We start from the raw sequence: 16,061 nt of genomic DNA on the forward strand, positions 1-16,061 counted from the left end.
AGAATCGAACTTAGAAATTGTGATCTAGTTATGTCCAGGCAATTTGAGTATTTTCTGAGATTTCTCTCAAGCATTTGAGATTTAAACTCAGTTAAATTCAGGATTTTACCTCTCCCCCTTCTGCCATCTTCTGCTTCTGCAGTCTGGGAGGGTCCACAATCTCAGTTTGATTCACACTGGTCGGTATCAGAATGGCTGTTTCCTTGTATCAGTAGTGATATAGTAGCTGTAAGTCCATTTCTCTCTGGCAGTTTTAATATAGGCCAGGGTTTCTCAGTCTTGCCACTATTGACATTTTGGGTCAGACAATTCTTGGACAAATTCAGATAATTTGGACAGTCGTAGAGGACTTTTTTGTATATTGCAGCAGCATCCTTGACCTTTACCTACTAGATGCCAGTAATACTCCCTCCAGCCACTATAGTCAAATATATCTTCAGACATTGCCAAATGTCCCCTGGGAGGTGAAACTGACCACCTCCCTTTAAAAACTACTGTGTAGGTTTTTAAAAATCTCTAACTCTGCTGTATTATACTCGTGTACTCTATCGTTCCAATATTATTTCTATTCCTTATTTGAGACTCCAAAACACTGTGTGAATGCTTATAATATGTTCAGGGGCAGATTTCAGTTTTGTAGGGCTTGAAGTTATATCGCTCTGGGTCCCCTATTTAAGGAAAGGAATACAGAATTATAAAAATAAAACTAAGCTTTAATAATAAGTTACTAATTATTTAGAAGGAGAAAAAAGAAATTATGATAAATCACAAATTTTTAAAAGCTGACAGATACTGCAAATACCATAAAATCCAGAAAAACACACTACGTTTATTAACTAGCTGTTTATAACACTCTTTTGGACTCCATTTTTGGCCATGTATTCTACGATAACCTCTACAGTTTTTAACATTATTTTTTATAGAGAGAATAGATCATTTAGGTGTTCTCTACTATGGGTAAATTGACATTTTTTTTTGTTATTCTTGATATTTCAGTAAGGTTTACTTCAGCCTCACAACTTGTTATTCTTGTGAACCAGTATATGGCAATGCATAAAACATGTGATTTTGCATACAGACATTTCTCTGCTTTCAGTATTGCTATAGATTGGTGTTTTGTACAGGAATTCTGATAAATTCTATTTCACCTAATTGCCATCAAAAGAAGAGATAAAATGGGAGGAGTGTTTAATAATAATTAATCATAGTAAATGTGGCATTATTGAGTTCATTCATGACAGGAGTACATTTCTGTTTTGACTAGTCAACCATGAGAACTGAATCCTTTGCTCACAATTTTACAGCTTTGATTGTTGGAAGAATTCCCTAGAGACTAGCTTCTAGAGCCACACATTTCAAACCTTTTCTTCTTCCACGTCACACATTCTTTTAGTTCTTGGTGCCATAGGACACATTCATATAGAAATACAACCTCTAGCTTTTCACATTACTGTCTCCATCCTGGAGTCAGTGAACAAGGGGACACAGTGGGCATGGTACACCAGGAAGGCCAGCGAGAATGTAATGATACACAGAATTGACCGCTAATCCCATGAACATAGCCCACTTTACCCAAACTAAATATATTCTCTACTTGCCTTGCCCTCAGAAGGAGCGAAATGCCCTGGCCACTGCAATACACCCTTATACAAGATGGAAATATGACAGGGAGGACATTGGAGTGGAAAGAGATGGACATCTTCTTTAATGGTAGTTAAAACATCTTATTTTTGCAAATTTTACAAAAATTGACCTGAGTGAAAAATACATTCCGGTGGTCTCTCCCAGGGCCTCAGAAGTGACATGCAAATAAAGAGAACTGAAACATTAACTTCATTAGTTTAAAGCAAACCCATTTTAACCACAGCTCCTGCCACAGGGGAAGATGGTGGGGGAGATGGAGGAGGAGAGAAGATGGAAGCAGGAGATTTATTTTGGGTCACAGGAAACAAGTAGAGAATAAAGGGTTCATGATGTCTGAAAAACGGAAGGAGAATTTCCTAGCAATAGTCCACATATTAGTTTTACTTTTTTACCTTAAAGGTAATAATGCTCCCTCCCTCCAAAACAATACAGAGAAAAAAGTATTTTGTAGCACTTAATCGCATGGTACATTTCCACTGGATTAAGAACACTCTTGTTTAGTTTGACAAGTTTTAGAATTTCACATAAATGGAATCACACAGTTTATATGTTTTGTGTCTGGCTTTTTTTTTTTTTTTTCCTCAGCATAATGTTTTTGAGATCATCCATATTGCTGCAGGTCTATCAATTATATACTTCTTTTGTAGCTGAATAGCATTTCACCGAATGTTGTACTATTGTTTTTTTAATCTGTTCATCTGTTGATGGACATTTGGGTTATTTCCAATTCCTGGGTATTAGAAGTAAAACTGCTTTGAGTGTTTATATACAAGTCCTGATGTGGCTATATGTTCCCATTTCATTGGGTAAGTCACTAAATTGGATCATTCGGCAAGCATACGTTTAAAGGAGTATCATGGGCAAATTACTTAATTTCTCTATACCTCAGTTACCGTAAGATGGGGAGTTGGTATCTACTGTATAGGCTATGTTGAGTCTAATCCATACAGAGTATTTAGCACTATATCTGGTAGACAGTAAGCATTTAAGACATGAGATGATGAGAGTTATTATGAAATAAAGACATTCTCTAGGACTGAAGAAAGTTGAGGCTCTAGTAACTGGGGCTGTATGTTGCCTGCTAAATGCAAAAGGAAAATCAAATTGCTTGGAGCCTATGGTCAGGGCTGTAATTCAGCACCATCACTTGGTTGCTTGGCATTTTTAGGGACGTTCTTAATCTCTCTGTGCACAGTTTCCTCATTTGTGAAGCTGGAGGAAATCCTGTATTATTAATATTATAGTAATAGTAGTTCATATTGTATCAGATTTTAAAGGAAATCTCTTATATTGGGAAGGTATATGGTTCAAACCGATTTTGTATAGGTTGATATTCAAACACAGGAGGGTAAAACTGCATTTGATGATTGACTTGCTTAGTAAAGTGTTTTTTTTTTTTTTTTTTTTTTTTGCGGTACGCGGGCCTCTCACTGTTGTGGCCTCTCCTGTTGCGGAGCACAGGCTCTGGACGCACAGGCTCAGCGGCCATGGCTCACGGGCCCGGCCGCTCTGTGGCATGTGGGATCTTGCCAGACCGGGGCACTAACCCGTGTCCCCTGCACTGGCAGGCGGACTCTCAACCACTGCGCCACCAGGGAAGCCCAAGTTTTTTTTTTTTTATAACTGTGACGAACCGTCTGCCTTTTTTCCTCCTTGAAAATGTCCTCATGCAGGAGAATACCTTCTCCTATAACCTACAGTTTTAATTGTTTCACTCAATCAAAGCATTCCCTCAAGGAGATTTTTCTTTTTTTACAGCCTGGTTGGTGTTTATGGGAATATGTTGATGGAGATCTTTTTATCCTTAGCTGCTCTGTGAGATTTATGTAATTTAGGATTTTGTTATGAGGTTCCTGACAGCTAGGGGAGGACATGGACTTGGAATGGCACTCTCAGCCATGAAACAGTCAGGACCTGTGATGCATCTAGAGTTTTTTATAGCCTAATTTCTGCAGCACATAAAATATCAAAAGCTTGAATTCTACCTCACCTAGTAACGCCTGAATATAGGTGGCTATAGTATTGGAAGGGGCTGGATTGACCAGAAACCAAGGAGCTACTATGATATTGGAACAAAGGGTCTTGCTTATATAAGCTTTCATGGAAAATTATTTATTTCAGTAAGAATAGACACACTGCATAAACTGGTCCAAGGAGGCTGTTGGAGATCACAGGGTCAACAAAATATCCTTCACTTTTATAAGCCAGAATGTCTCTATTTTCATTTTGTATCTTGATATCATGGTACTTCCATTTTCTATTCTGTAAATAAGATAAAATAAAAATATTTTCAGCTAGTTTTAATTTAAAATAATGATTATTAATAATCTTATGAATTAAGTATGAACATGCAATAATAAAACCCAGGAACTTCATTTTGTATGGCAAATTATAAAAATCTTCTAATTTTGATTGGTGACTAGGTTTTGAAGATACTATTCAAGACTGTTATTGAGAAATTTATCCTGGCTTTGGGATTCTTAGAGGCAAGAGAATAAAAGTCACCAATTCATTCCTTCATTGACTCAGTGAATACTTACTGAAGGCCTAACAAGATTGAGGCACTATTTTAGGCTCTGAACAACAGGGATGAATAAGATAAATCCCTATTTGGTGGTAAAAATAGGCACTAAACCAATAAAAAAGTGAATGTATACAATTCACAAGTAGAAATAAAAGGTATAAAGAAAATAGCATGTAGGTTGTTTGTCTGGGTAATAGGTTTCCTGGAGGAGGGCATAACAGCACAAAGATCTTGGGCAAGAATGAGATGGCTTTGTCTGAGGAACAAGAAGAAGGCCATTGAGACTGGATCACATGAATTATGGGATGGTGGATACCTTTCCCAACACAGCCTAAAACCAGCAAAGAAACAACTCTCTAACTTGGAGTGTATGAGGGGTGATGTAGAAAAGGGGTTAGATTGTGGAGTGGCAAATATATAACAAGAAAAACCTTATGTATTTAATACAATTATTACAACTACTTATTCATTCTTCCTCTCTGCTATGATCTGAATGTTTGTGTCCTCGGCATATTCATTTGTTGAAATCCTAACCCCTGATGGTGACGATATTAGTAGGTGGGGTCTTTGGAAGGTGCTTAAGTCATGAGGGTAGAATCCTCATGAATGAGATTAGTGCCATATACAGGAGGCTTTGGAGAGCTCCCTCGCCCCTTCCGCCATGTGAGGACACAGTGAGAAAGTGCTGTGAACCAGGAAGAGGGCCCTCATCAGAACATGACCATGCTGACACCTTGATCTTGGACCTCCCAGCCTCCAGAACTGTGAGACATAAATTTCTGTCGTTCATAAACCATCCAGTTTGTGGTACTTTGTTATAGCAGCTTGAATGGACTAAGACACGCTCTATTACTCCAATGTTTCAACCAAATGACTTACTATTCTTTGACAATCTTCTTTTCTTTCCTGTTTTCTTACTTTTGCTTAAATGCCTTTTTTTTTTTTTTACCAGCAATAGTTTCTTTCTTTTCCCATGTTTTCCGAAAACTTTACATTCTTTAAGACAAGTTAAAAAATGGATCCTTCATGAAGCCTGATAGGTTCATCCTCTGAATTCCCCATAGTATTTGGTTTATGCATCTGTTTTCTGCTGTGTATTCTAATTGTTGTCCTCCCACTTGATTGCTAGAGGGCAGCAATCGTGTCTTATTCATCCTAGACAGTTGGCAGTACCTAGCAGTGTCTTGGTTTTATGGGGTGTTCTCGCACTATGATTGAATAAAAGAAATATACCTGTTCACTTTTCCAGTAAAACTCCAATTATTCCCAAGGTGAGTTTTCTTCAACTTTGTATCTCTGATGCCTAGTACATCACCAGGCATAAGGAGGAATTCAGGATCACTTAAAATAAATGAACCAGTTTAATATATCATTAAAATTTAATAGAAATATTATATAAGGTTTTTAAAAGTAATAGTTAATATGGAGAAAGTGAATAGTAGGGGTGATACAATATACTTCTGAGTTTTTACATTTAATATGAATAATGTTTGTAAGTGTATGATAGAAGATTCTGGTATAACGTGGGACAATTGATATTATTGTTTGTAGAGCAAATGACTTCTTTTGAACTTTTTGGAATTAAAATTTAGCTTCAGAATAGTTATTTACTTAACATGAGATTGTATCTCAGCAATACTGCTAGTTCTTCTATCTATTCTTATCATTTATTTATTAATTAGGATTAGTAAATTATTGATACTATCAAGAAAGTTAGAAAACAGTGCTTTATCACCAGGTCGTTTGTTATATTAGTAGTGTGTCTTGGCTGCAGGTAAACTGTGAGTACAATAATTTGACACCCTCATCTCTTGGGGGCTAATATTTGGACTTACGGCCAAAACCACTTCAGGACTATCTTCCTTAGAAATAACAAACTATAACTGTACATTGATAACTTTGACTTGAATTATTAATTACTTTAATGTGAATTTTAAATAATTATTCTGTAGTTATAATTCACCCTGTACTCATTAGTTTTGTTATAATTATACCAAAAACATAGCGTATGGTCATGGGAGCAAAAGAACATGGTAGTTTTAGAAATAGCAATTGAGAGCTTGGCAAGAAAGAAGGAAGGATATAGCTTGAACAGTGAAAACTCTTTTGGGGCTACTTGAATAATCAAGGGGCACTGAAGCTGTTTTATCTCATAGATAGAGTTATATAAACTCTGTAAGATTCTTACACATTTATTACAAGCTGATAGATTTATTGGGTACATTTACGTGATTTAACATAGAAACAATCTCATGTGAAATCAGTACTTCAGTATTTTCTATTTTCCTTAATCGGTCCAATGCCCAAAACTTCATCAGTTCTAATTCTAAAAGGCTAGAAACTGATTTGTGGGAAGGATATAATGAATGATGTAGGGGAGAAACTATCCATGTTAATTATATTTGAGTACTTTTCTATGCCTGCACAGAGACTTTCTAATTTGCCAAACCATCTCTGACCGAGGCTGGTTGAAGGCTAAATTTAAGAGTGTTTCTTTCAAAAAATTTGGTAGGTTGAATTATTGGGTTCCAACTCTGCAATTCTTAATATGGCCTCATGGCAGGTGCTTTCTTGGCTTGATTTTTGAGCTTTATTTTGGATAAATATTTGGATTGGATTTTTGAGTTTTATTTTGGTCAATGGGGGTTTTAGTTGAGGTGACATTATTGTGTGCTGGTCTCATCCTATAGATAACCAACGTTGTGGCCTTGCTCGGCCCTTGTGGTTCTCATTGTGATTGCAAGATGCCCTCAGCAATAATCGTCAGGAAAATTTGAAAAAGAAAAACCAAATGGGTTTATTACTTACAAGTCCTGGAAATTACATGACACACCTGGGGCCACACAGTGAAGGGGAGAGAGAAAGAAAAGAGAGAGAATCAGCCTAGGTTTCTGTTGAGAGTGGGGTTTTGAAGGCTCACTCTTTATTGATGAATTTAAGTCATAAGAACAAGAATTTAAAGCACTGGAAGAGAAAAATTAGTGGCCCAAGTGGTCAGTTTTTGAAACCAACCAAGATCTCTAAAACAAAGGCACCTGGGCAGGGAGGGGGATGGTGAAGCCTGGTTCTTTATCTAGTCATGTGATGGGCAATGTATTTATTCAAGATAGCCATCTTTGAAGTGGTGGCCTCTTTGAAATGGATGCCTGGGAAATCAAAGCTTAAGTCAGGCACTTGCACTAAAATAAGAGACAACCCAACTGTCAGAGCTTCCACTACAGACTTGTGCAAAAGCCTGAAATGGCTTTTGTGAGGTTGAATTTGCCCTCTTGTTCGCTTCCTTTTTGCCAAGAGAAGAACATATTTGTGGAACCTCTTGTCAAGGAGGATGAAAGACACCTGGAAAAATGCCTGGATTTAACCAAACTTTGGGATCAAGCCTAACTGAACCCTGTCTAGATCAGCTGAACCTCAACTGACTCACAAATGCATAGGCAAGAAAGAACGTCTGATTGTGTGTCTGCTCCTGTGTTTTGGAGTGGTTTGTAAGGCCACAATTTTGTGGCAATGGCTGACTGATAAATTGTTCGAGATGTTCCGGTTGCCTAGTAAGAGTTTGGGCTTCATTTTGCTAATGAGACTAAGCGATTAGGTTATTTTCCTGAGGTCAGACCAAACCTCCCACGGTAATCTGAGGCTACCTATGTAAACATTACTTTCGTTTGAGCCAGGAAATTTTAAGTCAGACTCCAAACCAATAAACATCTTTGCTGTTTGCTTCAAGAGATTCTTACAAAGCAATTTTTCTGGGCAAACAAGTCGCTCATCTGGGCAAATAACTATCTCCTCGTCACAACATCAGTTTGCTCAGCTGAATAAACAACTCACCTATTAGGACAATATGGTTACATACCATCATGTATTATATGATACACTTTTTCTTTTAAATTTTGGATTTGTTTCTTCTTGTTAATCTTTGTTATATTCTTAACTCAAGCTGTATTTCCCTTCTGCCCCCTTTTTGTTTTGGTAACATTTTCCAATTTTATGCTATTATATATTGCTATAAAAGCCATTCTTTCTTGAGTAATTTTTCAAATTGGAATCAGCTATTAGATTGTCAACTTTCAGAAGAAGGAACCGTCTGCTATTCACTAAAATTTTTTTTTTTATTGAGGTATAGTTGATTTACAATGTTGTCTTAGTTTCAGGTGTACAGCACAGTGATTCAGAGATATATATATGTATATATATTGTATATATATATATGTGTGTGTGTGTGTGTGTATATATATATATATGTATATATATTCTTTTTCAATTTCTTCTCCCTTACAGGTTATTACAGAATATTAAGTATAGTTCTCTGTGTGAAGTAGGTCCTTGTTGGTTATCTATTTTACATATAGTTGTGTGTATTGTTAGTCCCAAACTCCTAATTTATCCCTCCACCCACCCACCCTTTCCCCTTTGGTAACAATGTTTGTTTTCTATGTCTGTGGGGCTATTCATTTTTAAATTCCTACTCCCCTCTTATCACTGATGCCTAGTTCTGAGCACTGTACATAGACGAAATCAATACATATGTACTGTGTTGAGTACATTCTTGTATTACATCCTTGACTCAACTTCTTTCTTCTAAAGACCAAAAAAGTCACGTATAGAGTTTCAGATAGCCTGTAATTTAAATATGAGAAAGGCAAAGAAAGGAGGAAGGGATGAACAGAAGGCAAAAGGAGTCTGTAGAAATAGAAGGTCTTATGCAATAATTAAACCTGAATCAATTGGGATTTTAACTTATTAACTTTTTATTTGAATGTACCATGTTTCTTTATTATTTACTTGGTGTTTTATAGTGCAAAATATCAAGAAGAAGCAATCAATACAGATATATTGATCAAAAATGAGTTAGAACAAAAAAACTAAATAGAATTTTTACCTGAAAATAGTTTTTAGAGGACACTGATTAAATTCAATAACTATTAAATAAGTCAAATGAATGAAATCATAAAAAATGCTTTACAGGACAAAATGAAATGATTTAAATCAAGGAACTCATCATAACTGGGAGTTGCTATATATAAAATATTTTCCCAAGTGAAAATATTTAATCTCTGTAAAAGGTACAGATTAAATGATTTGTCATATTTTTATGTATGTTTGAAATATTTCGATATAAAAACATAAAATCTTATTGAAAGACATAAAACAAAATTGAACAAATGGAAAGGACTACTATGTCCTTAGTCAGGAAGATGTTATTATTAGGAAGTCAATTCTCCTAAATATATATATTTAATGCATATTTAATTAAATATATATATTTAATCTAATTAGAATCCCAGTGCGGTTTTTTAGGGGGAGGAGCATGTATAAAACAATATTAATATTTATTGGCCCCAAAGATCTAAGAATAAAAGAGAAACCTGAAAAGGGACTTGACATTCCAGATATCAGAACAGCAAAGTGGAAAAACGACTAAACACAAATAAATACAATATTGGTAAAGAAACAAACAAGTTAGAGGAATAGAATAAATATTTCACAAATAAATCTCAGGAAATATGAGAATTTAATGTATAAAATTATGTATTCAAATGGAAAGAAAAAAAATTTTTTCTGGTATTTTTTGTTCTGGTATTACTGGCTATCCACCTGGAAGAAATAAAATTGGAATCTATTTATCTCCTACACAAAAATAAACTCCAAATGAATTAAAGACTTAAAAATGAAAATAAAGAAGTAAAACTTGAGAGTTTTAAGACTTTAAGACAGTGTTTACCACACCTAAATTCTGGCAAAATATTCTTAATCAAAACTGTAAACCCAGAAGACAAAAAATATAGCCATAACTGACTATAAGAAAACCGAAAGTTTTTTCATTTTAAAATATATTATAAATGAGGCCAATAACAAGATGATAAATGTGGACAAATATTTGTAACAAAATTGATAGGCTAAGACCTAATGTCAATCAATTACAAGCAGCTCTCACAATTTGACAAAAAACATAGAAAAGAGGTAAAGGGTAAAAGACACTTTACAATATTGCAAATTGAAATGGCAACAGACATGAAAGAGACACTACAGTTCACTAGTTGTCAGGGAGTGAAAATTAATGTAATATTGAGATGTCATGTTACCCCCAGCAGAGTCAAAAATTAAAGGAAATCTATACATGTACGTACTGCAGATGTAAAAGTGAGGTTTTAAAATGTTGGGCAAAAATAATCTGGCAACAGCTACTGAAATTAAAAATAAATATACCTTTGAGGCAGATCTTCTACCATTCTACAGAATCTATACCACAGAAATCAAAGCAATATTACTTAAGGTTACATGTACATGGATTTTATTTATTATTGCTCATGGTTGCATTTTATGGTGGAAAGTTAAATAAATAAATAGTATTATAATAAATACATAGTATTATATGTACATTAAGGAATAGTGTACAGCCACTAAAAAAGTGAACTTTATTTATACAAATAATCTAGCCTCTCTCCCTCTGGAGAGCAAGCAGTTACCTGGTGGTCAAGTTGTGGTTTGTAATCAAGTTGTGGGCTTCTTGACCTACTTAGTTACATGTATAACTAGAGAAACTCCTCAGTATCAGGAGACGGCAATAAACCTTGTAATCTGGCACACTCAGCAAGGATATTAAGTGATGCTTAGAGGCGATGGTGGGCTATAAATGAGAAAAATATAGAAAGACATCATATTTTTAACATGGATAATCTTGATGGGAGTGAGCAGATATGGTGGAAGGGTGCGGGGATGGGGAAGGATGATGCAAACAAAAAAGAAATGAAAAAGGCTGTATTTAATATATACATAATCACATATATGTGTATATATGTACATGTAAACGCATTTATTTATGATTATATATTTAATTAAAAGCATAAGTTACAAATAGTTTTTTAAGAGGTTATACACCCTAAAATCTGGCCATTTTCCTCTCTTATTTAAATCCTTTAGTGGCCTCCTATTAATTTTAGGATGATATCCAAATATATTGATATGGGCTATAGTCACATTTATAATTCCTGCTACACTCTGCATCCTCATGTTTAGTTACATCCATTGATCTCCATAAGACATTTCACATATCACAACTGTGCCAAGAATCATGAAGGAAGAAAAGTCACATGGTTCACTCATTGATTTGCTAACCTTTAGTCATATTATAGTTGATTTAGAAAGGTGACCTTGAGAAGCTATATGTCTTCCCTTCTTACAATTTTGCAGTTTCTTTAATGTTACAAAGAATGGTACAAAATGAGCTCTGCTGAATATGCAAATAATTCTAACACTTCTGTTTATTAAAACTGACCAATCACCACAACCTAAGCATTAGCTTTTTAAAATTTAGTGAGGTTTTTTTTTGTTAGTTTGAAGAAATACACCCATGAATAGCAACAATAAGAAAACAAGTTGGGAAATTTTGCCAGAAGAAAGAAATTTAGAATTCTCTCTGAACCTTTAATTGTGTTGCATTTAATCTTAAAAAACATTTACAAACACAGACTAATTGTGAAAACTTTAAATGTTAAATTATTTTATGTGTGTAGGAGGCACTTCCATATAATACTCAATGGTGAATTGACTGAAGGAATACCAGAGGTAGAAAATGAGAGGAAGAACATTTTCTTGCATGCATATGGTATATTCCTGAGCTTTCCACTCTAGTCAGATTTGGTAAGAACAAACAGAAGATGATTGTTCTCTTTCCCAGTTTGGGTGAAGTGTCAAGGCTTGAAATAAAAGCAGAAAATGCCCTGAAGTCTGCTTAAACAAATTATCATGTAGCTATAGAGAGAAGTACTATATAGCCACTAAAAAGAATGTGCCATTTCTCCATCTACTGGTGTGGGTCAGTGTCTGAAATATACTGTTAAGGAAATGTATCCTTTTTTATTATTGTGGTATGATTGACATATAACATTATATTAGTTTCAGGTGTACAGTGTAATGATTCAATATTTATTTATACCATGAAATAATCACCATGATAAGTCTAGTTACCATCAGTCTCCATACAAAATTACAAGGTTTTTTCCTTCTGATGAGAGCTTTTTAAGATTTACTCTCTTGGCAACTTTCAAATATGCACTACAGTACTATAGAATCTAGTCACCATGCTCTACATTACTTTCTCATGACTTATTTATTTTATAACTGAAAGTTTGTACGTCTTGACTTCTCTCATCCATTTCACCCACCCTCCAAACCCTCTCCCCCATGGCAACCACTGTTGTTTTCTCTGTATCATGAGTTTTGCTTTGTTTTGTTTGTTTGTTTTTGTGATGCTCTCCAAGTGAGACTTCCTCTTCTACCTACCCCTTCTTCAACTTCTACCTCCAACCCCTCACCACTCTCCGTGCAAATCCTCTCTCCTTCCAACCACTGCCATTTTTCTTCCCTCACCACTTCTTTTTATCTTTCTTTTCTCAGTCTGTAGATGAGGAAGTGCTTGACAAGTGGACAAGATAGAGGACAGTGCCTTCTAAAATAGGCCATTCAGTTCTTTTCCTATGTGTGAAAGCAAACTGTATTTCTTCCCCCTGTGTGGGAAAAAGAAAAGTTCTTTCAGGTCTAAATGCATAAAGGTATGTCATATCAGACAGTTTTAGAAAAACACCCTTGGCAGTAAAATATATCTTCAAATGTATTTAAAAAAAAAAGATTCTCTATAGAGTCAATATATCAGCTAGGCCTTGTTGAATTGCAAGTGACAGAAAGCCCAACAGAAACTTGCTAAAGGAAAAAAAAATTATGTTCCAAATAAGAGAAGTGTCAAGGGATGAGTTTTGTTTAAAGCAACACTAGAATCAAGATTCAAGTAATCTTTAAAAACAAAATTTTTAAGAATAGTTTTAGGTTTACCAAGGAGTTGCAAAGGTAGTATAGAAAGTCCTCATATAGCCACATCCAGTTTCCCTTATTATCGACATCTTACATTAATATGGTACATTTTTATCACATTATTGAAGCAATATTGATACATTATTATTAAAGTCCAAACTTTATTCAGATGTTCTTAGTTTTTACCTAATGTCCATATGTTGTTCTAGGATCCCACATTACCTTTAATCATAGGCCGGCCTCCTTGGGAGCTCCTTGGCTCACACTTTCTCTGCTTTTCATGATGCTGACTGTTCTGAGCGATACCAGTAAGGTATTTTGTAGACTGTTCCTCAGTTGAGATTTATTTCATGTTTTTCTCATGATTAGTCTGGGTTTATGGGTTTCTGAGGTAGTGTTTGTCAGGTTTCTCCACTGTAAATTAATTTTTTCCCCCACTTTCCATATTCTGCTCTTTAGAAGAAAGTCATCATCATGTGTGGTGCACCCTTAAGGAGTGGTGAGTTATGCTCCATTCCTTGAATGTAGTGTATCTACATCCAAATTTGGAATTCTTCTTCACAGGAGATGTGTCCATTCTCTTCTATTTATTTATTTATTTATGAAATCATTTCTTTATATCAGTATGAAATTATAGATGTTTATTTTATACTTTGGGTTATTTTCCAATACTACTTTATTAATTTTGTTGCTCAAATTGTTCTAGCTTTGTACATTTGGGGGCGCTCTTTCACTTAGCTACTGTGTCCCTTTGCTATACCCCATTTTTGTGGGATTTTTAGTTGGGGGCACTTTTTTACTTTCTGGCACTATAAGATGTTCCAGTCTTGTCTTGTACATTCCCAGAGCAGCCCTATATCCAGCCTTTTCTCCATTGGCTCTTCTTTTTATCGGAAAATGGTATTAATAAACCAAGATCTGGGTGGTAGGTCTGATCATTGCTTATGGGGGTGTTTTTGCTTCTAGACCCTATCAGCTGACAGAGCAAGGAAATATATACGTATATACTAGAGGTTCAAGTGACTTTATCTGGACTCAGGTTTTCTGTTTCTTTCACCTCGGTCCTCCATTTTTACTCAAGTCTTAGATAGAAATTTTCTTCATGTTTGCAAAGTGACTAGCAACTCTAGAACTTAAATCCCAAGGGATGAAATAAATCCTTTTGCCAGAATCTCCAATTTCGCACCATGTCTCATTGGCACTTCTTAGGTCACATGCCAACTTGGCAGCGATCACTGTAGCCAAGAGAAATGAAATCTTATTATGCTAAGCTTGGGTCATGTGCTCATCACTAAAGTCAGAGGATTGATCCTATTTGAACTACATGGGCTAAGAACACAAGAGATATGAATTTGTGAACAGTTGTTAGTGAAAAAAAGGGAAAATATAGCTGTATGGCTGACTACAGTCAATTACCACTACTTCTATGAATTCTGAAATTCTAAAACTGGCTACACTTACTGTGAGCTTTTGAAAGAAAATAAGATAGTTACTTTCATAAAAAGATGCATTAGTGTATGGCTTGGGCTCTATTGGTAGCAAATGAACACTCAACTTCTGAAAATTGAATAGTAATTTACTATACCTTTACATATGAATATTTTCTCCTTTGAAACTATAAATGTGAAGAGCAAATCCATTGTCAGATTCTTTTCTGGTTTTGCTTTTAAAAATAATTTCACTTTTACAATAATAGAGCATTTAGTCTGGGAGGAAATAAAAACTGTTGACTTTTGTGGTTGTTGCTTCATTTTGACTGTCTCCATTGGTTTTCTTTATTTACCTCTTTCAGGAGCATATTCAAAGGGAAACTAGATGGTTTGCTGTTCATTTATCAAAATGTTAAGGCAATTTTCTTTTTTTTCTACACTTAAAATATTGTACAATATTTTTAAAAGTAAGGACTATAGAATGGAAGGACTATAGGATAGCATTATAACTGAAACCACTACTGTGATCTGAAGTTTTTGCTTTTTCTTAGTAAGGCTTTCACACTTCTTTTAAATTAAACCAGCAATTAATGGAACAAGAATTCCAATGTAAAAGGATTATTTTCAAATTCATCCATTGCAAAGACATACTGGTTTTAAGATATTAGCAATCACTACAGGAGGTTGCATCCCAATTTTTATCTGAAGGAAATTATTGGTTCTGTTTGTATTTGTTAAGATTACTTTTGCTTTTATTGAATTGCTTTTAAAAAATATTACTCATCCATTGTAGAAATCTAAAGGTTTACAAAGTAAGATATTAAAGATACTACTAATTTGAATTTTTAAATGCACTGCTACTCTGGTCCTGTGAAATGTGTTTAAATTGTAGGGAAGCCAAAAACATCTTGGGTGACATCTAAATTTGAACGTCATGAAATGGATGTAATCAGATTGGTAGTTCTGAGTTAAAACTTTGGTTATTTGTAACACTTAGAAAATGAGACTTCCAGAATTAAAAAAACATTTTTTTGAGGAGTGGAGTAATGATACCTCTTTAAGTTATGACTTTTTTTTTTTTAGCTCTTCTGACAAGAATCTTTTCCACTTCTTCTCTGCCTTAAATGGTGGATACTGGTCATAATTTATTTGTTTTCTTATGACTCTTAATATCTCCTTTTTTGAATTCTGGACATTTCTAAAAATATTTAAGTTTTGTCTTAAAAATTTTTCTATATATGTAAGTTCCTTATAAATATAATATCCAAGTTGAGACTGGCATATTCTCTCAATAATTTAAGTAAATTTTATTGGCATTTATTGAAAATATTTAATATACTGGACATTATTTGTGGGGCGGGGCAACTTTATTTGCATTTAATAATGATTTTTAAGCCCTATATCCAATGAAACCATTTTAAAAAGCTCTATGAGGAATGGAAATTTAGATGTCTATTACACTTTTCTTTAAAGAAAAAAGCTCAAATTTCTGAATGAGCAAGATTCACTTTTGTAGGTAGAGGCTTTGCTTCTTCATGATCTTCAGTGCTTCTTACATATTTTATTTCATTTAATCTATATTTTAGTAAGGTGGATATTAAAGTCTCTGTTTTAGAGAAGAGGAAACTAAGGCTGTCAGAGCTTAAGTTACTTAA

This window comes from Orcinus orca, chromosome 7, assembly GCF_937001465.1.
Source record: "Orcinus orca chromosome 7, mOrcOrc1.1, whole genome shotgun sequence".
Classification (NCBI taxonomy): domain Eukaryota; kingdom Metazoa; phylum Chordata; class Mammalia; order Artiodactyla; family Delphinidae; genus Orcinus; species Orcinus orca.